Below are 27389 nucleotides of genomic sequence, written 5' to 3' on the forward strand. Positions count from 1 at the left end.
TAGTGCTGTTAAATTCACTTCACAGTTAAGAGACATAAAAAACAGATATTTAAGAAATTTACCCAGACACTCATAGAAGAGAATATGATACATATAACAGGGAAAATACAAATAGAACAGCTATAACTGTATTGTGGAGTCTGAGTAAATATCAGAATTTATTCAGAATCACTAAGCAGTAAAAGCACCTGTGTTAAGTGACTTTGCTCTGCTCCACTCTTGAGACAATGCTGTCTAAAAACAGTACTCAAGTCTATGCTCATTCATCTTTCCATAGAAATGAAAGACTGCCTCTATCTTTACTGTATATACTTCACAAAGATGCTAGAATAATTTCCCCAAATACTCTTCCCTTATATCACCATCATGTTGACAAATATTTTTTTTTCCATGATCTTCACAGCCCCCTCTCATTCTAAAGCAGATTCTTATTGCTTATCCACTCCTATGAAAACTGTCCCTTTAATCAGTTGATGATGTTTATTCACACTCCCTTGGACCCGACTTAGGTGCTTCAATACTCCCCCTAATCACCATGGGGATCCCACCATTTCCTTCTTACTTTCTACACATTCTTCAAATTCTTGCTCAAGTTCTGCTTCTCTAGTGACATGTTCTTCCTGCTGAGCAAGGAGCCTGATATGGGCCTCAATTCCAGGACCCTAGGATCATGACCTGAGCAGAAAGCAGATGCTTAATGACTGAGCCCCCCAGGCACCCCTAAAATGGGAAAATATCTTTTAAAAATTATTTATTGTGTGTTTTTTTCCCCCTATTGCTTGGCACTTCATGATTTCACATTAGTAGTATATAAATAAAGTGTATTTGAACTAAGTTATAGATTTTGCAATTCTAACCATCAGGTTAAATCTGAGCTTGAGTGAAGTCCTAGAGACAGAAAAAGAAGCAGACATCACATCTTTCAGGATATATGTCATCAGACAGCTGTCTTTTTTTTGGACTTAAGGTAAATGGATTTTATCAAAGTCATGGGTCAATAAGAAGGATCAGTCTGACCCTACATTCAGTTTTCATTAAGGGGATTGTGCTCATCATTTCCTAAGAGTGATGTTGATCATTCCACAAAAGAAAATCAATAAAAGTCAATGGATAAAATAATCCTTATTATAATAAGTAAAACTACAAACCAAATGGTTTTATGCTTCAGCATTTGCTATTCTGATGCTCACTTGTACTATCCTTGGAAATATTTTTTTGCTGACATCAAAATGGTACTTACTTTTAATCTATCACAAAGAAAGCATAAATTATAAGCTGCTATAATCTATTAAGAATTAGCTATTTAGGTAATGAAACTCTTTCTCAGCATTGGGTCTGACCCTGTCTGTCATAAAGATTCATCATGGAATTTATAATTTTTATTTTCCTTGGATAAATATCAGATAATTATAAAATATATTTTCTGTCATCACAAAAGCCAGGAATTTTTTTTTTTTTATTGCTTTGAATTGTTATTTGAGATGTCATTTTGGGACATCATCTCATCACATTGCCTGATGTTACTGAATAAGTTAACAGTGTGATATCTGTTTCTAACGAAACTCTGGCTCCCTGCTGAATGATGTATCTCTGTGTTTATTTTAGAAAGCTTACATGAGGTCTTTTGCTTTATCTGGGAACTGTTTACTTCATATTTATGTAATTTATTCTAAAACTGTGCTTTCTTTTCTCGTCATTTGCTTGTCATTAAATTCTTTTTTTTTTTTTTTAAGATTTATTTATTTATTTGAGAGAGAGTATGCAAGTTCCTGCACAAGCTGGGGGGAAGTGCAGAGGAAGAGAGAGAATCCCAAGTAGACTGCCCACTGTGCACAGAGCCAGACATGGTGCTCATTTGCACAATCCCAACATCACAACCTGACCCAAAGCCAAGAGTCAGTCACCCAAGGGACTAAACCACTCAGGCGCGCCTTGCATTGTTTTAAATTCTTGATAAGTGGATTAAATCTTTTTCTTTCTTTCTTTCTTTTCTTTTTTTTTTTTTTTTGCTGCTCAAAATTTAAAAATAGAGGAAGTATTAAAATTTCCAAATGTAATTAAAATAAGTGATTAAATAAATGAATGGAGATACATATTTCACATATGATGTCATTAACTAACTTTATCATTCAATTTTCATTAAGGAAATCACTATTAATTCATGATCTGGATTCAGAAGACTCTCTTCCTCAAGACTCAGTTTATACTTTCATAATTAGATGATTATTCAGTTTTCCTTATATTGATAATGAGTAGGGTTAATTTTTAAGACTTTTAATTTATTTACTCAATAGAGAGAGGAGAATATAAGCAGGGGGAGAAGAAGAGTGAGAGGGGAAAACAGGCTCTCCACCGAGCAAGGAGCCTGATGTGGGCTAAATCTCAGTACCCAGGGGTCATGACCTGAGCCAAAGACAGACGCTTAATTTACTGAGTCACCCAAGTGCCCCATTAAAAACAGAAGGATAGACATGTTTCCAATACATTCCCCTATATCAGAAACAAAGTAACCAACCAATGGCTCAAAGTACTTCAATTTCTTCTCAATGGCTGATGCAGGAAGAAGTGGAGGCAGCTTTGACCTATAAATGTTTTATTCCAAAGCCAGTACTCCTTCACCGACACCAGGTCCAGAGCCAATATCATTTCCAATTTCAATGCTTCAGATCAGTTCATTCTTTGTCTTTTCCTTGCTATGCTTCTGCCTATACACAATTATAGAAAATATCTGGAATGAGTTTTATTTCATGCTAATGATGGTTTGGACATATTAAAGATCAAAATTCAACAGAGTAGATTTTAAATATCTTATTAGCTTAATTCAATAACTCATGATACAGGGAGCATCCAAGCTAACAGATAAAAAGAAGCTCTAAAGAGCTGTATAAGATGACAGATTTTATAGACCAAAGTGAGCAGAGACAAGGAAGTTATCCTGGGCATTTAATGATTAGCTAAAGCATAGTTATTTTCCTTATATGGAGCCAAAATGTCTTGGGTTTGGGTCAGGTAGCTTGTGCTGAGCAGACAGGTGCTGATTGGTGGAACTAGGCCTTTTTTTGGGGGAAAGCCAAGAACAGAAATACAGTTACACTTCGGTTTGCTGATGTGGGGCCTAGCATGAACAACTCCATGTGGGGCCACAACTAGATTCTTTAACAGAACTGAAGTTTGGACTTGTAGTGACTAACATTTTTTTCCCCTTAACTCAAATTCTTGGTAATGACCATGTCAAAGTGTAAAAAAATAAAATAAAATAAAATAATAAGTTTATTTTATTTTGTATTTAGTTTTTAAATGTTTAGTTTTTAAATGTTCAGTTTAGGGGTGCCCAGTTGGCTCAGTCAGTTAAATATCTCTTGATTTTGGCTCAGGTCATGATCTCAGGGTTGTGAGACTGAGCCCTGAGCATGGAGACTGCTTAAGATTCTCTTCCTCGGGGGTGCCTGGGTGGCTCAGTGGGTTAAAACCTCTGCCTTCAGCTCAGGTCATGATCTCAGGATCCTGGGATTGAGTCCCGCATCGGGCTCTCTGCTCAACGGGGAGCCTGCTTCCTCCTCTCTCTCTGCCTGCCACTTTGCCTGTTTGTTTGCCTGATCTCTGTCTGTTCAAATAAATTAAAAAAAAAAAAAAAAAAGATTCTCTTCTTCTCCCTCTATCCCTCTCCCTGTTTCTCTCTCTCTTTCCCCCTTTCTAAAAAAGTAATTTAATTTAAATATTTAAATAGCCTCTTTTAAAGAGATTTAATTTACATGACTTGATTAATATCATTATCTTAAATTGAGTAGATTAGTTTATACTCAGATAAAGATATCTAAACACTTTTTTGCATTTTCTTGAAGAAATTAATTCTCATATATCATTTCTTTATTTTTTTTTACATTTTAAAGATGGTATCACTTATACAATAATTATATTGAACATATTAATCTAAATCCACATAAAATAATTTTTATATCTGGATAATAACATTCAATACTTGGTGGTCTGGTGAGTAATCATGATTATAATATTTTAAGAGCATGGATAAATTAATATATCTGACCAAGTTGAATAGGCATTATCAAAATACAGTTGTTCAGGTTTTCAACCCAAATCTATTGAATTATTTGTCACTGGCATTGACTAAGCTCTACTTTCTAGAATGTGAGAGTCTAAAAAAGGTAAAGATGAGCATAACAATAAATAAGTGAAAAGCAATATCTTTATCAAAAACAGTAATACAATTTTGGAAGTTTCTTACATGTTACATGATCTTATTTGAGGTATTGAAAGTAATAGATGTAAACCATTACATTAATATAACTAAATAACAAGACATTGGAAATTTTGTTCATCTTTAGTGGTTATAGCCTAGGTTCCCAACCTTCTTGACTGAGGTAATGATGTAGGAGGCCCACAGTCATTCAGGCCTCAGGAGTACACACCCATCATTCGCCATGCCATGAGTTCACACATGTTTTATCTTTTGAACAAATAGAGGTGATCTCCTGTATCTAGAAGAACATGTTACTGAAAGTCCTGTATCAAGCATATTATACATATTATAACAATTGGATAAATCCAAAGCATTTATTGTTCTAAATATTTATAAATTTCTACATCATTAAAATGGTTGCATGTTCATTAGTTTGTAATGTCTATGATAGAATAGAAAAAAAATTGTATCTATCTTTAGTCTAAATGAGAATGTAAATATGGTTTATGTATCAACAGCACCAACCCTCTTTGCGTATAAGAAAGAGAGGTCGAAAGTCTTCTTGAGGTAGAGAAGAAAGAGACAAATATATATTCTTAGTACTTGATCTCTAGGGACCTGGCTGCCATTTTTAAGACTCTTAGAAATAGGGAGGTACCAGTTCTCCTGATTCCTTTGTATTAATTAAGTTCCCTTACCTGTAGAAGTCTCAGAATATATAATAATATATTATTCTTAATTGTTATATTAATGCATGGATAGAGAAAACAGATAGAAAGATTCTATTGACTACTTCTTTTCTTCACAATTCTAAAATTTTAACAAACTTTTCTATCAAAAATTTATTTTAAAACTCTTTTAACTAATTTGTAATCCAGCAAGAGAACAGAGTTATTTTGATTTTTGCTCAAAATCCTCAGATAACAAGGTGATTTTAGCAAACTCTAAATTTCTTTGTTTATTTGGTTGTCATTTTTTAATACCTTCTAATATTAGTTTATAGGAATGACACTTGATCAAAAATTATGTTGTTAAACATAAATCCAACACTCACCTGGAACTTACATAGAATTTCAGGATACTCCCTGACAATTTTTAAGAGCTTTGGAATTGCTCACCATTAGTAGTGATATATTTCATTGGCCAGTCTTTGATTTCTTGATAGTCAATCATAGCATTTGAATCTATTGAAAAAATGAATCTTTGTCTGAAATATGTGCCTCTGCATCATATTGGTACATCATCAATACAAAGAGAAACTTATTGTGGTTCATTATCACAACAACTGAACTTAAAAGTCACTTTGCATATAGTAAAATACATTTTTTGCCTTGTTTCACAAATTTATTTCTGTTAGTTTTAGCTAGTTTCCTTGCTTTCTAAGGAAAGCAGGAAGGAGAAAAGGAGAAAAAAACATATATTTATATCTGGGGATGGGAGGGAGAGAGAGAGAAAGAAAGAGGGAGACAGAGAATGAATATAGGAGAATATGTCCTGAAAAGGTCAATCTTCAAAAGTAAGGACAAAAAAGAAAAATCTCTATTCTTTAACGACTTCAAAGTCATGCTATTTTAGAAACAACAAAAACAAGTTTTCACCTTTGTAATCTCTAATTTCTAAGATAGGCTTACTAGGGGTTAGGGCCAATTATTTGGCAAGTAAAAATAAGTTAGAGGATGAGCTGATTCATGAATTATTCCACTGATTTGACATTATGACCCACTGAGTTTGTTTGGACCTCTTGATGAAAGCATTCTGAAACGTCTGCCACTAAAAACTAATGCATTTTGCATTAGATCTAATCAGCTGGAGATCCAGAATCTTACTTTTTAAGTGCCAAGGGGAGAATTTTTAGTATTGTCTTTAATGACTGCATTTCATTTTGTTATATTAAGCTGTTTCTATGTCATATATCTCAAGTATCTTATGTTTTTACTAATAACAACCTAAAATATATATTAAATTTGTTCAAATTTTGTATTTAATCATTTTTATATCCCATTGATTACCTCATTATTAAAGACATTTGTTCCTTCCTATTCTCTTGTCTAAATGCAGAAGTAATTTCTTTAAATGGTCAGTAAGCATTTGAGTTTCCAGAATCTACATGCGTTCCTCTCTTAACTTACAATCCTAAATAAATTTTTAAGTAAATTTCACTTTAATATCAGTGAAAATTAAATTAATGAAAGTTAAGGTTTATTAAGAATTTTACTGAATTTTTATATCATTTATAGAATTATTATTCTTAAACTTACTATTCCATAATGTTTGTAAGATTCAATTAACTTCTCATTATGTAATGGTGTTTTTTTTTGTTTGTTTGTTTTGTTTTCCTTTCTATATTATCTACTTTGGTAGTGATGCCCAAGACCAACAGAGCTAAAGAGAATATTCTTACTTGAACAAGGTGAGTATGTTGTTATATCCTGTTATCAAAACAAACAAACAAACAAAAAAAAAAACAGAAACAGAAGCATGGAACAAGTACAAACAAAAGGGTGCTAATGCAGCCAGCCAGTGTGGTTTGTGCATGGTTCTCTCCTCTCCTATTTGTTGACTGAAGAAGACGACGAAGAAGGAGAAGGAGGAGGAAGAGGAGGAGGAGGAGGAGGAGGCGGCAGGGGTGTAAAGAGAGGAGGGGGAAGAAGAAGAAAGATGTTGAGTGTATATCACTGGCCTTTATTCAGCTTGGGAACCAGCTATAGTGATCCTCTAAGACTATATTCACCACAGAATTAATGAGTAAGGAAGCCAGAGTCTTTTCTCCATATATAGTAATCTGAATAGTGAAAAGTATAGTTTATCAACTCCATTTTCCGTTTGTTATCTTTACTACTTACCACAAATTTCAAATTTGGCATTATCTATGTTTAACAGGTCAACGAAAATAAGAGATGCAAGAAATTAGGTTATTTGCCTATATTCCCTGAGTAGTAATTTCCAGGGTTGAGTTTGCATGTTGGCCCACTCTGCTCCCAGCCTCTTCACCACCACCATGTCCCAAATGTTCCCATCCAGGTCAGAGGCCCTTTTCCTAACATGGATTTCTACTTGACATACTTCATTCCTGTTCAGAAATGAAGTTTTTATTTGGAGACATATAGTTAATGATTTTTATATATGTATACAAATACATATATGCATCCCTGAGTATAAACATAACATTATATACAATATATACAATATAAAGAATAGTCAAAACATAAAGGAAAAATCATGAAAAAAGGCTGGAATTTTGATGACACTTGAAAATCATATAAAAAAATCAATACAATATTTGATTAAGTAGCACTCATCAGACAGAGCAATCATATCTATCATGTGTATTAGAGAGACTTGTTATGAGATATTTTCTTCTACAGCATATGGGAACAAAATAAACCAAGAGTCAGTAGTCCCTGTATAAAAACTGACCTCACGTAAATTAGAGGAGAGAAATGAATACAGACAACTGAAATAAAAAAGTAAATATTTTTAAATCCCTAAGGAAATTTCATGAAAACTTACCTACTTAAAGAGAATATATTTCATCTTTTATAAATCACATCTTTAGAATACAATCAAGAGGCACCTGGGTGGCACAGTCAGTTGGGTATCCGACTCTTCGTTTTGGCTCAGGTCATGATCTCCAGGTGGTGATATCAAGCCCAGAGTTGGGCTCTGTGCTCAGCAGAGTCTGCTTAAGATTCTCTCGTTCCCTCTGCCTTTCCTCACCAAACATACCCATGCTCTCTCTCAAATAAATAAATAAATCTTTAACAAGTTAGTTAATTACTTAATTAATTAAAATGCAATCTAGGGGTGCCTGGGTGGCTTAGTCAAGTTAAGCATCTGACTTTTGGTTTTGGCTCAGGTCGTGATCTCAGGGTCCTGGAATCAAGCCCCAAGGTAGGTTTTACTCTCAGCAGAGAGTCTGCTGGAGGATTTTTTTCTCTCTTCTTGCCCTTCCCCCCACTTTCTCTCTCTCAAATAAATAAATAAATCTTAAAAAAATAATTAAAAATAAACAAAATGAAATACAACTGATAGTTAAAACAGAAGTTTTAATATAACTTGTTTAAACTGATGTTGCCCAAAATTGATTCCCCCCAAAATTTAACTAATTATTCTAGTTTCATATTCAGTATCTATTCTTTCCTGCCAAATGCAATGTTCATATTTAACTTTATTCAGTTAAAAGATAAATATCTCAAACTGTAATGGCATCATATTCTAAAAATGTACATGATTCTTATTCCTAATATGACTGATTTTTTATTTTCTTTATATTTCTTTTTCTAATTTTGAAAAAATTTCACATGTACTATATATTGTGTATAAATATATATATTCTTATACATATGAAAAACACAAATAACATTTGCCCATGTAAAATTTAAGTTAAATTGCTAATATATCTCAATTTTACTTTGCCTGTTTATTTATAATTAAAATTATGTGATTAATTTTTATTCTTAGTATTATAATGTGACCTTGAATAAGCTTTTAAAGTAACATATACACAATTTCCTTTCTCTTAAGAAAAGTTTGTATGAGGTTCAGGAAAGATAAAATAACTTAAAATTATTGTGAGATCAGAAGTCCCTTTACAAATGATCTGAACATACTATTACTCTAAAGCATTTCTAGGTTGCAAAAATAACAGTTCAATCTAACATGAATGTTTTATTCTTCACACTTTGTTTTATTAAATCAATATAATAAATTGTATCCATTTAAAACAACCACTTTGATTAATTTTGACATACATATATATCCATAATGTCACTGTCATAATTAAGATCCAGAACATTTTTACAATTCCCAAAAGACTTTTGTGCCCCTTTGTAAGCTGATTTCTTCCTCTGACGTTAGACTCAGGTAGACACAAGTGATTTGTTTTCATTTTTAAGTCCTACACTGTGTATTGTTTTGTGTTTGATGAAGTTTACTTAGCAAAATAACTTTGAGATTCATCTATGTTGTGTATATTAATCCTTTGTATTGTTGAATACTATTAAATTATATGAAGATGACAAATTGGATCTATTTACATACATGTTGATGGACTTATGGGTAGGCTTCAGTTTGGGGTTAATTTTAAATAAAAGTTCCATGAACATATGTACACAAATTTTTATGTGCAGATACATGCTCTTATTTCTCTTGGTTATATGCCTTGGCATGGAAAGACAACATTGTATAGAGAGGAACTTTAAGAAATAAATAATTTCCCAAATAGTTTTCCAAAGTGGAATATTTTTATACTAACCAGGAGAATTTTAGTTTACAAATCTTTATTAATACATAATTAGTCATATGAATTTCAGCCATTCTGATGCATGCATACTGACACCTTATTGTAATTTCAATTTGAATTTCCTTGATGCCTCATGATTTTGAAACTCTTGATATTTGAATGCTTTTTGTTTTTGTTTATTTATTTATTTATCGTTTGTCATTTCAAATTTTGTTTTTGTTTTGTTTTAATTCCAGTTAGGTAGCATAGAGTAATATTAGTTTCAGGTGCATAATTTAGTGAGTGATCATCACTTAAATTCAACACTTAGTTCTTTTTTTAGCCCTGTGTTCATCTGTTTTGTTTCTTAAATTCCACATATGAGTGAAATCATATGGTATTTGTCTTTCTCTGACTTACTTCACTTAATGTAATATGTTCTAGCTCTATCCATGTCATTGCAAATGGAAGACTTCATCCTTCCATCAATATCCCATTGCATATATACACTATACTTCTTTATCCATTCATCAATTGATGGATATTTGGGCTCTTTCCATAATTTGGCTGTTGAGAATGTTGCCATAAACATCAGGGTACATGCATTCCTTGGAATCAGTATTTTTGTATCCTTTGGTTAAATATCCAGTAGTGCAATCTCTGGGTCATAGGTTAGTTCTATTTTTTAACTTTCTGAGTAACCTCTATATCATTTTGCAGAGTGGCTGCACCAGTTTGCATTCTCAAAAAACATTTGAGAGTTTGTACTTTTCTCCACATCCTCGATATCTGTTATTTCTTGTGTTCATTTTAAACATTCTGATGTGTTTGCAGTGATATCTTATTGTAGTTTGATTTGTATTCCTCAGATGAGGAGTGATGTGAACATCTTTTCATGTGTCTTTTGGACATTTGGAGGTCTTCTTTGGAAAAATGTCAAATCATGTCTTCTGCCCATTTCTTTTTTTTAAATTTTTTTTATTAACATATAATGTATTATTAGCCCCAGGGATACAGGTCTGTGAATCGACAGGTGTACACACTTCATAGCACATACCTGTCCCAGTGTCTTCTGCCCATTTCTTACCTAGACTATTGGTTTTTTGGATGTTGAGATTGATAAGTTCTTTTATAGGTTTTGGATTCTAACCCTTTATCAGGTATGTCATTTGCAAATATCTTCTCCCATTCTGTAGCTTTTAATAACTTAGTTTTGTTGATTGTTTCCTTCACTGTGTGGAATCTTTTTATCTTGATGAAATCTAAGTTTATTTTTGTTTTTGTTTTCCTTGCCTCAGGAGACATATTTAGTAAGAAGTTGCTATGGCTAATCGCAAAGAGGATACTGCCTATAATTTCTTTTAGGATTTTGATGGTCTCTAGTATTACATTTCGTTCTTCCATCCATTTTGAATTTATTTTTGTGTGCGGTGTGAGAAAGTGGTCCAGTTTCATTTTTCTGCATGTTGCTCTCCAGTTTTTCTAACACCATTTGTTGAAGAGACTGTCTTTTTTCAATTGGATATTCTTTTCTATTTTGTCAAAAATCAGTTGACCATAGAGTAGAGGGCCCATTTTTGAGTTTTCTATTCTGTTCCTCTGATCTATGTGCCTGTTTTTGGGCCAGTAGCATATTGTCTTGATCATTAGAGCTTTGTAATATAATTTGAATTCCAGAGTTGTAATGCCTCCAGTTTTCTTTCTTTTCTCTCTCTCTCTTTCTTTTTTTTTTTTTTTTTTAAGATTGTTTGTTTTTTTGGAGTGGTTTGTGGTTCCGTTTACGTTTTCAGATTGTTTATTCTTTTTTTTTTTTTTTAAGATTTTATTTATTTATTTGACAGACAGAGATCACAGGTAGGCAGAGAGGCAGCCAGAGAGAGAGGAAGGGAAGCGGGCTCCCTGCTGAGCAGAGATCCTGATGCGAGGCTCATCCCAGGACCCTGGGGTCATGACCTGAGCCAAGGGCAGAGGCTTTAACCCACTGAGCCACCCAGGCACCCCTCAGACTGTTTATTCTAACTCACTGAAAAATGCTGGTGGTATTTTGATGGAGATTGCATTAAATGTGTAGATTGCTTTGGGTAGTATAAAAATTTTAACAATGTTTTTTTCTTCCAACCCATCAGCATGGAAATTTTCTCCATTCTTTGAGCTATCTTTAATTTCTTTCATAAGTGTTCTGTAGTTTTCAGAATACAGATCTTTTACCTCTTGTTAGGTTTATTCTTAGATATATAATTGTTTTTGTTGCAATTGTACATGGAATCAGTTCCTTGATTTCACTTTCTGCTGCTTCATTATTGGTGTGTAGAAATGCAACAGATTTTAGTACATTGATTTTGTATCCTGTGAATTTACTGAATTCATGTACCAGTTCTATCACTTTTTTTGTGGAGTCTTTTGGGTTTTCTCCATAAGAGTATTATGATGTCTGAGAATAGTGGAAGTTTGACTTTGTCCTTGCTGATTTGGATACCTTTCTTTCTTTTGTAGTCTGATTGCTGAAGCTAGGATTCTGGACACTGTGAATATTATGCTGTGGAAACTGGGTTATTTTATATTCCTCTAGAAAAGCTGATATATTTGCTTTAGTGGGCAATTAATTTACTTACATGGAATGTATACTTTGTCTTGCCTGTGGTGAGTGACAACTCAGATCTCAGATCTGTAGACTGCTTTTTTTGCTTATCATGCCTTTATGTGGTTCAGGGGTCATCCAGAAACTAAGAAATTTCTAATACACAGAAATTGAGATCTCCTTTTTATTACTATCTCCTTTCTAGGATAGTTCCCTCACATTCCAGCATCACTTGTTACTGCAGTTTCTTTCTGCCACTTCCTGTAACCAAAAGGCAGTGGAGTTTCTTTAGTTGTTTTAGCTGAACTGCCCCATACCAAGATATTCAGATATGAAGGCAAAGCTACAAAAATGTGAAATTCTCTCTAAGCCAGTCTGCTCTGCAAAGTTCTAACAATCCTTCAAATTCTCCCTACTCAGGTAATTTTTCTTCCTTCCTTCCTTCCTTCCTTCTTTCCTTCCTTCCTTCCTTCCTTCCTTCCTTCCTTTTCTTTCCTTCCTTTTTTTTTTCCTTTCTTTTTGTATTTTATTCCAAAATATATAGTAGTTATCCATGAGTAGGTGAATTTGTTTGGAGTTTTTCCTCAAAGGGAATTGGAACCTGCTATAACTATTCTTGTAAGGCAGTTAGGATGTTTTAAAAATACATAAAATTACACTGATTGCCTTTAGACTAGCTTGTCTCCCAGGTCTACTAAAAAATAGGTAGAACTAAAGAGTTGGCTTCAACAGCCAAGAATGCTTAAAGGAAGTCAGAACTTCACATACAAAAGGTCAGTACAGGGGCACCTGAGTGGCTCAGTCAGTTAAGCTTCTGCCTTCAGCTCAGATCATGTTTTCTGGGTCCTGGGATATAGGTCAGTGTCTGTCTCCCCACTCAGCAGGGAACCTGCTTCTCTCTCTCTCTCTCAAATAACTAAGTAAAATCTTAGAAAAGAAAAACTCAATATATTGACAAAATTCAAGATTTCCAAAGAAAACAGGAATCAGGATTCATTCCCTTTTCTGTCATCTAACAGTGACGATGTCAATTATCTCCTTAACCACCAACATAATCATAGCTATTTTTTTGTGATTTATTTAGCTTTTACATTACTTTCTTGATTTTAGATATGTGTTCTCATACGTCAGTTGGGTTGGGGAAGAATAAATTCTACCATATTTAATTTGTTTATGATATGGGTTTCTAATTTCTCATTTTCCTCATGTTCTAAAGTTTTAGAGCATCAACTGACATTGAAATAGAATGGTTTAAGGACTTACACTTGGAGTCACACATTTCTTCCATTAAAAATGAAGACAGAAAAAAAGACAACTAGAAAATTGAAAACCATAGGTAAAATAACTATTTTAGACATTGTACAACAGGCTCCACAGAACTGCGGGTCCTGAGAAATGCGAAATGTATGATACGTACAATATGATAATCTACAACGGCTATATATTTCTACTTGGAGTTATTTTTCCAGAATATTGGCTTAGGAAGGAGACCCAACTTGAGCCCAACAACTTTGTTATATATAGAATAAAATAAGTCAGAGTTCAGGGAGACTGAGACTACAGAAAATAGCAAGGTAGAACTCTGGAAATAAGCAGCCAGGCATAAAAAATAGCCGTGGGAAGTCCACACAGGGCTCTTCCTGGGTCTTCACTGCAAACAAGTAGCAAGATGGTAAACTTAAACTCAACAGTATTTTAATTGTATTAAACATACATGTTATAAGCATTACAGTTAAAGGAAAAGTTGAACAACTGAAAAACAAAAACAAAAACAAAACATGCCCAGTTGTATGTTATCTACAAAATACAATGGCTTGTGCCCTCATCTTTTATACTGAAAGTCATTCAAACATCACTTCAAATCTTTGGAAAATGGTAACTAAAATTTTTTCCTCATAATTATGCTACATTTCTCTGACTCTACCATTCAGTTTTGATAGCCAACTGTTTGTTAAGGTGAATTCATTATTATTTTTTATTTAAATCTGTTATTTCATCATAATGGATACAGATATGGGCATAATTTTTCCCTAAAAATGAATTCTTAGTACATAAATCCTTCAGAGATACTTAATGTGTTTTCATAAGGATTAAAAGAAACAGTGCAGATACAAAAAATATATATATAAAGGGAAAAGACCTACTTTACCTTACTTTACTAAAGTGAGGGATTTTTCTTTTTTTCCTTATCACCCTGATCAACTCCTGTGCTTTAAGAACATAGACTAGTTGAATTAAATGATCAGTAAGATGATGGCAAGTCTGTGTTCAGACTTCATCAGTCTTTGAAGTACTCTCTGATTCTGATATATCGTGTACTTTGGACTTTATGAATTCAAAATGTCTACATATGAGATTACTTGTTCTAGGTCAAACAGACATAACTACACCAAGGACAGGAGGAAAACCAGATATAATGAAAAAATATGGCATCATCTTTGTATCAGGTCATTGTAGATTATATAGGAACATATAAACTGATAAGTTTTCAAAACAGACCTTACATAATAAACCGACTTTAATATCATTATATCATTTAGGTAACACAAAGATATCTAATGGAAAAATGTTCCCCTCTTAGTTACAACGATTTTTTTTTAAGAATCCTGTGCTTGAACATAATTAGAAATGAGTGATTTTGTAGTTCATTGTCTTTTGTCTGTAGTTCATGTTTTTATGTTTCAACATATTATTTATTCATTTATTTATATTTAAAATAACCTCCAATTCCAGCCAGAGATTCAAGGTTACAGAAAATTGAATATTTGTATTGCTGGCTATGCATGAGCTACAGTGCTGAGGTAGTTAGATTTAAAGATTTGGTAAATTAATAGGAAAATAAAATTCAAAAGCATAGAGCAAAACTGTAGGTTCTAACATGTTCAGTAATTTCTTTTGCTTAGTTGCCTACTGGAAGAGGTTAGCCTGCCAGTCTTTACAGATAAAAACCAGGGTAAAAGAAGTCCTTTTTATCTGAGTATTTTAAGAAATTAAATTATCATGTAAGGTACTACCTAGGAGAATGTCCTGTTACTTTTGTTAGCATTCTCTCTTTCGTGACCTTTGAAAACACTTTGCTTTTCAGACATATCTTTCCTCCAATTGTTCTCTAAAAAGTAAATTGAAAGTTCACCTGATGATGATCATCTAATAAGGAATAGTTTCTAATGTCAAATTGAAACTGGAGAAGCACATTAAACTATGTTTTGATTTTAGATATATTTTTTACTTGGAAACTAAAACATTTTTCTCAAGTCTTCTTTTTCTTCTTAAAACTTAAATGAAAAATACTTCCTTCACAGTGTTTTTGAATGGACTAAATAAGGTTCTGTGTATATTGCCTCCTAATACAGGACCTGATTTATGGTCTTAAGAGAAAAATTAAAAAAAAAAAGAAAGAAAGAAAAGAAAAAAGAAATAAGATTGTTTCTTCTTCCTTCTTCATTTCCTTAAACTGTAGTTATTTATGTGTATGCTTTGTCTTCCCTATAAACATAATCATGAAGTTATTGCAACATGTCTATTTTATTTGTACAATTTTTCAAGGCTAATGAAATGGTACATTTCATCCATAAAGTACTCAATAAATGTTTATTGATGAATATAACATATTATATTCATTATAAGCTTTATTGGTAGCCAAATGGTCATAAATTTATTATTTTTGTTAATTATTTGATGAAACCTTGTGAGGAGGGCATCTCTATTCCCATTTCACTAATGAGTAACAAAGGCTTTAAAAGGTTAAGTGATGTGTTCAACAAAGTCATACATTTATTACATAAATAATTTTCAAAGTATAGAAAACAGTTTCACATCCTATCATTTTACATTACATGACGTATAAGAAATTAATGTAGAAACAAGTGTGTCATATACTATTTAAAAATATTACATGGATAAAATATGCTTTTATTAATTATAAATAACTGATATCAGTACGTTATTTTACACTGTATCATGAGGCAGAATAAGCCAATGGATAACTTATCCTGTGATGTCACAATGGGGTAAGCTTGATAGGTTTTTACTAAATCCACTTTATGTGAAGTGCTAATAAAGGGGCTGCTATAGAACTGACACTCAGTACCCAGTTGTAGAATGAATGAGTAAAATTGAAATCTCCCCAAATTTCATAACCTGAGGTAAAACTACTAATATCTGCATCATTTTGGTAGTCAAATTCTCAAAGACTTCCTTTACCACCCTGCCCACAAAATACATTTTTCTTCTGCTTTAAACTTTCATTCACTTTTGACTTCTTGTTTATATCATGCTTCTAAGATTGTAATACTTTGCTCCAGGTAATCTATAAAATAATAACATTCAAGAATTTTAGAGGACAGAGAAAACACACATTGAATAAAAAGTTATCAGCATTAAAGTGTCATCAAATATATTGTATTATAATGGCAATATAAGGCTGTTATTTGGAAATCCAAAAACAAATGTCAGGGGATACCCCACACACATAAAGGAAAACCTAGGCAAGTTTACTTTACAAGAATAATTGAGTTAGGCATCTTACAAACATATGCCAATTCACTTTATTGATTGACACAAAATAGAATGTTTTGTCTTGTTTCAGTTTTGCTATTTCTTGCAGGTGTTTTAAAACTAGATAACATGTGAAAATGTCTATAGCATAGTTTACCTTTGCATACCTGAAGATTAATGTTTGTTTTCTATTTTGTTCATTGCTCTGTGCTCTATACCTAAGACTTCTAGTTTCAGCTCTAATATATAAAGAACTTGAAAGTCATCACATTTTTACAGCAACAAAAAAGCTTATGAACCTCAATACCTGTTACCTGATACAACATGCTTGGCTTTCAATCAAAACTTACAAGACATACTAAAAGGCAATAAAAACACAGTCCGAAGAAATAAAACAAGAAAGAAAGAAAGGGAGAAAGAAAGAATACACTAGAACCAGACTCAGATATGAGACTAATGTTGGGGTTATCAGACAGGAAATTTTAAATATATTTAATATGTTAAGGCTATTGAAAAATGTAAACAAGATGAAATACTTGATAGGTAATGTGAAAAGAGAGATAGAAATTCTAGCAGTGAATAAAAAGTAAACACTGAAAATAAAAAACATACTAACAGACATAAAGATTTTTTTGGAATGTCAAGGAAAGAATCGGTGACTTTGAATATAGGTCAGTAGAAACTTTGAAATATAAATTCAGAGAGAAAAAGAATAAAAAGTGAAACAAAGCATTCAATAACAGTGGGGCAATTTTAAAAGATGTAATATATGAATACTTGGAACACTAGAAGAAGAAAGAATGAACAAAAAATATACTTGAAGTTATAATATTTAGGAAATTTCCAAAATAAATCACAAATACTAAATCAGAAATCCAGAAAAATCAGAGAAATCCAAACAGGATAAACACCAAAACAAAACAAAACAAAACAAAACAAAATCCTAGGCTAGACATAAGCACATCATATTAAAATATTCAAACTGATGTGAATCAACTACAAAAAAAAAAAAATCTTGAAAGAAGACAGAGGAAGAAACACCTTACCTAAGGGAGAGAAGAAGATTAAGAATTAGTGCAGACTTTTCATTTGAAACCACAGAAGCAAAAAGACAGTGAAGTGAGATACTTTAATGTTGACAAAAAAAGACAAAAACACTATTCTAGACTTATAACCAGTAATGTGTGTTCAAAAGTGAAAGAGAAAAACAAGACTTTGTCAGAGAAAGAAAACCTTAGGAATTCATTTCCCGCAGTCCTGCCTTGATAGAAACGTTAAAAGAACTTCTCTATGGTGAAAGAAAATGATATAGGTAATTATCAGATCTACATAAAGGAAGGAGGGTTTGAGAAAGAACAAGTGAAGGCAAGATAAAATAGTTTATTTTTCCTCTTTTTTTGTTACCTAAGAGATAACTTTTTAAAGAAATAGCAAACAATGTATTGGATGATCATTACATATGGAAAAGTGAAATGAGTAATAGCAGCAATGCCCCAAGGGACAAGATGGAGGATTTTTTAAAAAGTATTTATTTATTTATTTGAGAAAGAAAGAGCATGTGCATGAGCAGAGGGAGAGGCAAAAGGAGTAGGAGAGAGAGAGAGAGAGAATCTCAAACTCCCCACTAAGTGGAAAGCCCAACTCAGGGCTCAATCCCACAACCCTGAGAGTATGACCTGAGCCAAAATCAAGAGTTGGATGTTTAACCAATTGAATCATACAGTAACCAAGATGGAGGATTTTAATAATTGATAGATATTGATTCAATTCTATCAATAATCTATTTAAATATAAATGGTTTAGAATGTAACTTTATTTGGAAGGTATGTGGGTCCTAATCCGATATGAATGGTGATTTTTATAAGAAGCAGAAAATACCATGTGACAACAGAAGCAGAGATGTGAGTGATGAAGCTGCAAACCAAAGAACATCAAGAATTGAAAGCCACCATAGGAAGGAAAAGGTAAGGGAAGATTCCTTCCAGAGTCTCAGAAGGATCACAGCCCTGATAAAATCTTGATTGTATTCTTCTAGGCCTCAGAACTATGACAGAATAAATTTCTGTCATCTTAAGAGAAAACAAACAAATAAAAGAACGATTAAAATCAGTTTAAAAGGTATAATTTGTCAGAGTGGATTAAAAACCAGAAGACTCATCTCTGTGTTGCCTACCAGAAGCCCACATTTAATAAAAAGCTCAGGTACATTTAAAGTTAAGAATTTGAGAAAGATGTGTGGCACAAATCAAAAGAAATCTGGAGTAGTTGTATTAATTACAGATAAATCAGACTTCGGAAAAAAGATGTGTTTCAAATTATTTGAGAAAAAAATGATAGAAGTGAAGGACTAATAGAGAAATCCATAATTGTAATTGAAGACTTCAATACTTTCTTTCAGTAATTGATAGGCCAATCAGACAGTTAATCAATAAGGTATGATTGATATGAACAGTATTATCAATGGTTTGTATTTACAAACCATTCCATCTAATAGTACCAGAATACACATGCTTCTCAAGTTCCAATGGTTCAGTCATAATGATAGATCAAATTCTGCATCATAAAACATGTTAACAAATTTAGATAAAGTGAAATCATACAAAGTATTTCTCAGTACACGATGGAGTTAAGCTAGTTTAATAATAGATGAAATAGAAATAGATGAAATATCCCCAAATATTTGGAAAGCAAACAATACTTTTCTAAATAATAAATTGTTGAACAAGGAAATCTCTATAAAAATTAAACTCATATAGAGGTACTTGGGTGGCTCAGTCAGGTAAGCATCCTACTTTTCATTTTGGCTCAGGTTTTGATCCCAGGGGCATGAGTTCAAGTCACACATAACCCACTCCCAGAATGGAGCCCAATTTAAGAAAAATTAAATTTACTTAGAATTAAAATTAAAATTAAACAAATCAAATTGTGTGAAATGCTGAGAAAGCAGTGTGGAGATGGAACTTTATTGCATTAAATTTATATATTGGAAAAAAATGAAAATCAACAAATTAATCTCCCATGTTAGAAAGTTACAAAAAGATGGAGCGCCTGGATTGCTCAGTTGGTTAAGCATTGGCTCTTGATTTCAGCTCAGGTCATGATCTCAGAGTCTTGGGATTGAGCTCCACATGGTACTCTGCACTCAGTGGGGAATCTGGTTAAGGATTGTTTTACCCTCTCCCTCTGGCCCTTCCCCCGTTCTCTCTCTCTTTTGCTCTAAAGTAAAAAAATAAATTTATTTCTAAAAGGTTGTAAAAAAAGAAAATTAGAAGAACAATTTAAGCTCAGAGGAAGGAGAAAAAATAATAAAAATCATGGCAGAAATGAAATAAATCTAATACTGGAAATCAGTAGAGAAAATAAATGAAATCAAAAGCTAGTTTCATAAAATGATCATGCAAATTGATAAAATACTAGACCAGCTAACCAAAACAAGTGAGAGTTATGAGAAAGAGAAAGAAAGGAAAGGAATAGGGAGAAGAGAGAAGGGTAAAGGAGGAAGAAGAGAATGAGGAGGAGAAAGAAGAAGGAAGGGGGGGAGAAAGGATACAAATTATCAATATCAGAAATAATCATGAGTACTGATCCCATGGACATTAAAAAGACAATAAAGGTACACTATAAACAACTCTAAGCCCATAAATTTAATAATTTAGATGAAATGGACCAATTACATAAAAAAAAATAAAAACTACCAAATCTCACACAGGAGAAATGTATAATCTACACAGGACTCCCCCAAACTTCATATATTGAAATCCTAATTCCCAGTACCTAAATTGTGACTGTATCTGTAGGTAGGGTCTTTAAAGAAGTAATTAAGTTAAAATGAGGTCACTTAAGTGTTCCAATCCATTATGACAGATGTTGTTATAAGAAGAGGAAATTAGGACAAAGGCACATATAGGGAAGACTATGTGAAGACACACAGAATAGATGGCCACCTACAAGTCAAGGAGTGAAGCCTCAGAATGACACCAGCACCTTGATATTGGACTTCTAGCTTCCAGAACCATGAAGAAAGACATTTCTATGTTTTAAGCTACTTAGTCTGTGGTACCTTGTTATCATCACCCTGGCAAACTAATACAGAATCCAGTTAAAATATAGGTAAAAATCTGAATATACCTCTCATCAACGAACATATACAGATGACAAATATGCATATGAAAAAGTGCCCAATGTCAATTATCATTAGGGTTTTGCTAATTAAAACAACAATGGGATATGACTGTGCAAGTAGTAGAATGACCAACATCCAAATGCCTGACGATGGCAACAACAGCAATTGTTGCCAAGGATGCAGAACAGCAGGAACTCTCATTCGTGTTTGTGGGAATGCAAAATGCCAGGCCACCCTGTGAGCCATTTTGGCATTTTCTTGAAAATAGTCTTACCCTACAACACAGCAGTTTTGCTTCTAAGTGTCTACCTAACTGATCTGAAAACTAATCTCCACACAAAAACCAGCAGTTTTATGAATCATAATAGCCTTAAACTGGAAGCAACCAAGATGTTCTTCAATCGGTGAAAAGATAAAGAAATTGTGGTACATCCACACAGTGGGCTATTATTCAGCAGGTAAATGAAGTATCAAACCACAGAAAGATATTAATAAATCTTTAATGCATATTGCTAAGTGAAAGAAACCAGTCTGAATAAGCTACATAATGTATGACTCCAATTATATAAAATTCGGAAAAAGACAAAGCTATAGAGATTGTATAAAAATCAGCAGTTGCCATGGTTTCAGGTGAGGAGGGAGGATTTAGGTGAAGTAGGGAGGCATTTTCAGGTTAATAAAACTATTCTGCATGATACTATAATCGTGGATACATGGTGCTTAAAGTTACAAACCTCAGAGAATTTTATAGCACAAAAAGTTTATCTTATATATCCAAATTGTAAAAAATATAATCATAACAGTTTAGGATACAACGGGGCCTGGGGATGGAATGAAGAATGTCATCAAACTGTGTTAAGAATGGGTGTAGAGTCTGATTTAAAGTGGGGAGGAAGGAAGCTAGCCTAAGTAACTGGAAATGAGTAGTCTGTTAAACTAAAACTAAAAGGAACTATACGTAATCCTATATTCTAGTTGTTAAAGCTGTGTCTGTGAGGATTTAGGTCAGAATTGTATCAGAATTGTTGAATTCTGATACCAATATATGTGGAAAATGGAAATGAACAATTCAGCAAATGAATGACAGATGGTGATATTTGGGTTTCTCATAGCTGGAGTGGAAGTTTACAAGCCCACAGGAGAGGAGGCAAAAATAATCTTAATCTCACAAAACAAACTGAGGGTTGCAGGGGGGAGGGGGGTTGGGGGGGTGGAGTTATGAACATTGGGGAGGGTATGTGCTATGGTGAGTGATGTGAAGTGTGTAAACCTGGTGATTCACAGACGTACCTCTGGGAATAAAAATATATTATATGTTTATAAAAAATTAAAAATTAAAAAAAATCCATGTAGTAATGACCTGTAGTTAGATATACTCATATTAACTCACACAGAAGTAGATATACTTACTTATGTAAATATCTACAGATGTATATGCATAGTTTAGTAGTCACACAGAGTTCCTTCTTATTTCAGTTGAGAGGGTGTAGAAGCAATAGCACTCCAAAAGCAGTCAGTACACTTAGAAATGAGACCTTGATTTCTAATACCATTCTCTAGTAAAAGAAGCCAGGTTCCTTGGGAATAATGCCTGATTCTAGGAATGAGGCAGGAGATATACAAAATAAGCCTGGTGTGTCTTGTACTGCCAGAAACTAACAAAATGTTTAAAAAAAATACACACTTAATGATAGATGTATGTCAAAGAGACACAGGAGCCAGTAGAAAGACTTCTATGGTGAAATCTGTAACAATTGAAGAAGTAAACAATGTAGTATTGGGTTATAGCCCAAGTTAAAAAAAATAAATATGGATGTTTCCATACAGAAATAAATAAATGTCTGAATAAGGAAAGAAAGAAGGAAGGGAGGATGGGAGGGAGGAAGGAAAGAAAGAGAGAGAAAGAAAGAAAGGAGGAAGGAAGAAAGAGAAAGGGAAGGAAGGGAGGGAGGGAGGGAGTAAGGAAAAGAGCAAATGTCTGGTGAGTAAGAATTTCAAATAATTAGGGGTGCCTGGGTGGCTCAGTGGGTTAAAGCCTCGGCCTTCAGCTCAGGTCATGATCTCAGGGTCCTGGGATCAAGCCCCACATCGAGATCTCTGCTCAGCGAGGAGCCTGCTTCCTCCTCTCTCTCTCTCTCTCTGCCTGCCTCTCTGCCTACTTGTGATCTCTCTCTGTCAAATAAATAAATAAAATCTTAAAAAAAATTTTCAAATAATTAAAATAGATACTCTGCCCTTGAGAAGGGGGAACATACATTTTATCCTGTATATGTGGGCTGCACACAGTGAGTTTCTTTTGATGAGTGCACCACGGAAAGCAGTGGAAGGAAGTGTACCTTTCTAGCAGAGGAACAAAAAAACAGTCCTTCAGCCAAGTGATCAAGGATCATATCCGTAATAACAATTAAGGTTGATGATATGTACCCCTGATATGATATCATGGAAATCATCTTCCTATTGAAAACACATAACCCTGGACTATCCATGAGAAAAACATCAGAAAATTCTCAACTGAAGGGCATTCTACAAAGTAAACAAACAGTACACTTCAAGACCATTAATGTCATCAAAAACAAGTCTGAGAAATTGTCACAGTCAACAGGAGCTTAAAGAACATGGTGATTCAGTGTAATGAGGCATCCTGAGTGGGATTCTAGAACAGCAAAATGGAATTAGCTAAAAACAAAGGAAATCTGAATAAAGTAGGGACTTTATTTAATAATACACTTATATCAGTTCACTAATTGTAATAATGTATCCTACTGATATAAGATGTCTTAAAAATTTAAGAAGTCATTCTGTCATTGATAGATTTTGTGGTGAACATGAAAAGTTTGCTTATATCTAGCTTATTAAAAATCTTAATGGAAAATTGACACATTTCAAGCAAGCAAAGAAGGTACTTCCTCTTTCTCACATTTTTATAAGTCACTATCACAAAGCTTTAAATTATTTAACTGACTCACATGCCTGCTGACAAAGGCTTCTTTTTAATAGTACATGAGTTAAATAAATACAGATGTTGCCCTGAAGGTCTTATTTTCATAATAATATTATATTATATTGGTGTGATGCTTGTAATATCCAAAGTGCCTTTGAATTCCTTCCTTCATTTAATTACAGAAAGAATATTTCAAGAAGTCAGCAGTCTTCAGACCTATTCCCATTTACATCGTGGCCTTTTGCATTATTTGTATTTACAGAAATGTTCTACTAATGTGGATGCTGTGCTGTGATTCTCATATCCTTCCTCCTTGGATAGACCCTTTATTCCTAGGACCTGGGGGTGTTTAGTGCTAACAGCTCACAGGGAAATGCAATCTGCACAAGGGAGCTGCCACCTTCACACTATGCTCCCTCATGGGGAATGTCTACAGATGTTGAGAAATCCATTTATAATTAAAAATTCCAGGTCCATTTGCCCCATAGGGAACATTCTGAAGTCACATGACAATTTCAATTATTTCTGTAGGATTATCTAGATCCTCTTTGTCACTGCACCTAGTTCAACATTTCTTTTTTTTTTTTTTTAAGATTTTATTTATTTATTTGACAGAGATCACAAGTAGGCAGAAAGGCAGGCAGAGAGAGAGGAGGAAGCAGGCTCCCTGCGGAGCAGAGAGCCCGATGCGGGGCTCGATCCCAGGACCCTAAGAATCATGACCTGAGCTGAGGGCAGAGGCTTTAACCCACTGAGCCACCCAGGCGCCCCAGGTTCAACATTTCTGTTCTTCCAATTCTACCCCTGACAGTAGTTATTCTTTTTCTCTCCTGACAGTAGTTATTAAGAGAACTTTGCAGTAAACCTATCACCCTTCACCTTGAATCATAGTCTGATATCTGGGAAAATCCTCCCAAAGACCAGAGATTCAGTCAGCAGACCTGATTATCGAATTTGTGTAGAAATACAAGTGGCCCAAGAAAGAATAAATAAATTTATGTGGATAGTGAGAAATAACTTACATGATTGGTTAAAAACTTGAATGGAAGTTTTTGAAAAGTTAGGTGTTTAGATTTGTGGAAATAACATGTGAGAGGATCTGTGTGAGTCAGAACAACTTATGAAGATCTTTGTATTGTATTTTAACTCAATGAGTGAGCACCTACTATAGAAAGATTAGTCACTAAACAACCACATAGAAACAATGACTTGGCAAGTTATACTTAGCCATACTGCCATTGGCTACCCCATAACCCTAGGTATATACGCGGAGTAGATGAAGTATCAAAATAAGGTCTAACCATAGTTCAAAAAGCATAACCTATTACTCATGTAAGTTAATTTAGCTTTTGCTGCTACTGGAATAACAAATCTCCAAGAAACACAAATGAATGGAACCTTTGCTATGGCATCATTTTTCAAGAACTTCTAGCTATACTCAGAGAAAATTTGATTATATTGGATACTCCCAATCTTGAAGCAGTGTTGATTTTTCATTATTATAATATGGTTTTGGCCTTTCCTCTGTGCGAGGACTTGGCCCCTACTACTAAAAAATAATTTACTGAAAATTTGTTGATTATGCAAAACCATTCTTTCAGCACTTCCATTCTCACAGCAAAGGGAATGTAACAGTAGGGATATGACCATCTGATCCATAAATCCTATTATACACTGCATTGACTAAGATCAACAGGCAAGGGAAGGAGCCAACATATTGTCAGGAGTAATTGACCCTGATCATAAGCGGGAAGCAGGGCTACCATTATTCTACTGACCCAAGGTTCTTAATTTAAGAAATCATCCTGTACCTACATTTCTACTTTACTATAAATTAGTGCTGTTTATACCTATGTCTTTTCCTAGAGATTTTCTTCTATTCCATTATTTTATTTGTCTTGCCTTTGTGTCAATACCAAATTTCTTTATTTACTATAGATTTTGTTAGCTAGTAGAATACATCCTCCACTTTGTTCTTCTTAAAAGGGGTATGGATTTTTCTTCATCCCTTTTAATTTCTTAGAAATTTTATAATTTATTTACAATTAATTCTAGTGGAATTTTGGCATGATTGCATTGAATCTGTGACTGTGTTCAAAATAATAGATATCTTTATACTGCTTCATTTATTTATATATTGAATTTATCTCATTTACATTTTTCTAAATAGACATCTTATCCATTTTTTAGATCCATTTCTAAACCTTTCATACATTTAAGAATGATATCTCTCTTCTAAAATTCTATTGTCCAAATATTGCTTGTGTATAGAAATAAACTTGATTTGTATATCGAGCTAAACTTGGGGTAATATCCAAATTGTAAATTCACTTTTTAATTCTAAAAATTCTATAAATTATAGATATCTTTGAATTTTTTATACAATCAGTTTGTTCCTTTTTTAAGGGAAAATACATTCCATGGTTCTGGAGAGCCCAGTGAGTAGAAACTACTATTACTATCAATCAGTCAAGATCTTCCTAAGCTACAGAGACACATCTGGCCCAAAGTCACATCCTTCCTGGGGTATGACTTATCTGGCAATATAAAGGCCAGTTTGGCCTCAAGGAGGATAATTATCATATGCATATATCAATCTGTGCTCTGTATTGGTGGCTTGTGCATTTTTCACAGCTCTGATTCCCCCTTCACCTATCCTGCTTTTTCATTGTTGATCCTAATAAATGTCTTGAGGCCCAAATTCTGGTTTGTCTCCTTCTAGAGTACCCACCATGAGTCATTCACTAAAAGAATGAAAGAAATCAGATTTTTCTAAGAGGAACTGTTAAAGCAATATGGGTTACTAATTTTTTTGGAGTATTCTAGGCAGAGGAAATTCCAAGCAAGTATCAGATATACTGACTTTCTAAAGGTAAACCCATGACTTACATATTTTAGAAATAGACTAAAATGCAAATTTGCTTGTTAACAAAACATAGCATGCACTTCTAACATAGCTCAGAAAAATAAAGTGCATATTTGATGCATTCAACACCTTAAATCTATACGTGATACATTTAGCACCAAATACCAACACTAACACTTATCTGTAAAAACATAAATACATTTCTTAAAAATCCTTGCTCTTCATTCTGATTCATTTACAGAGGAACATAAAAGTCTTGGGTTATAGAAGTAAAATTCAAATGTTAAATTTAACAAATTTAAATTCTTGGGTGATTTCAGTACAATTCATTATATTTTTGTGTAGATATGTAAGAAAACTTGTTACTTCATGAAAGTGCTTTTGTGGTTATTAACTGTTCCTTCATCCTTTTTCACACCAATGTTGCTTACTTGTGAAGCAAAAATTTGATCTTTGACTCTGTTACACTTCCTTCTAAATATATATGTCCATCATGTGTATTTATGCTCCTTTAATTGACCAAGCAGTAAAGGTGGCACCAAAGTGTCACATCTGATACAAATGGTACAATGAAGATGTGAAAAACTAGAACATAACATTTTAAAACATTGCAGGTTTCTTTTTATATTTAGTCATGCATTTGTTATAGTTTCTTTTCATATATTCTGATGTATCTTTCATTAACACATTCCAAGTTTTAAAAATATAGTAAAAATAGTATTTTTATTTATTTTGTGTCAGGGAATGATGTTATTTGAATTACATTTTCTCCTGGTTTCCTTGTCATTTTTCTATATTTAAATATATATTTAGTACCAAAATAAAGTGAGTATTATTTTCATTTTATACAGCCCACATACACAGTGAACATACACATACACAGAACATTTACAGAACTTCAGCCTCTAGGTATAGACCCCAGATTGATTTGTTCACATATGTATAAGGCAACAAGATGTTCAAAA

At 33.3% G+C, this 27389-nt stretch overlaps 1 pseudogene; it reads left to right on the forward strand.

Annotated features, from left to right (window-relative positions):
• The first annotated feature begins 20766 nt into the window (after nt 1-20766).
• LOC116879617 overlaps nt 20767-27389 on the forward strand; it is a 196927-nt pseudogene continuing 190304 nt past the window's right edge.

The sequence above is a fragment of the Lontra canadensis genome, unplaced genomic scaffold (assembly GCF_010015895.1).
Source record: "Lontra canadensis isolate GAN:19392208 unplaced genomic scaffold, GSC_riverotter_1.0 scaffold62, whole genome shotgun sequence".
In the NCBI taxonomy this organism is placed as follows: Eukaryota; Metazoa; Chordata; class Mammalia; order Carnivora; family Mustelidae; genus Lontra; species Lontra canadensis.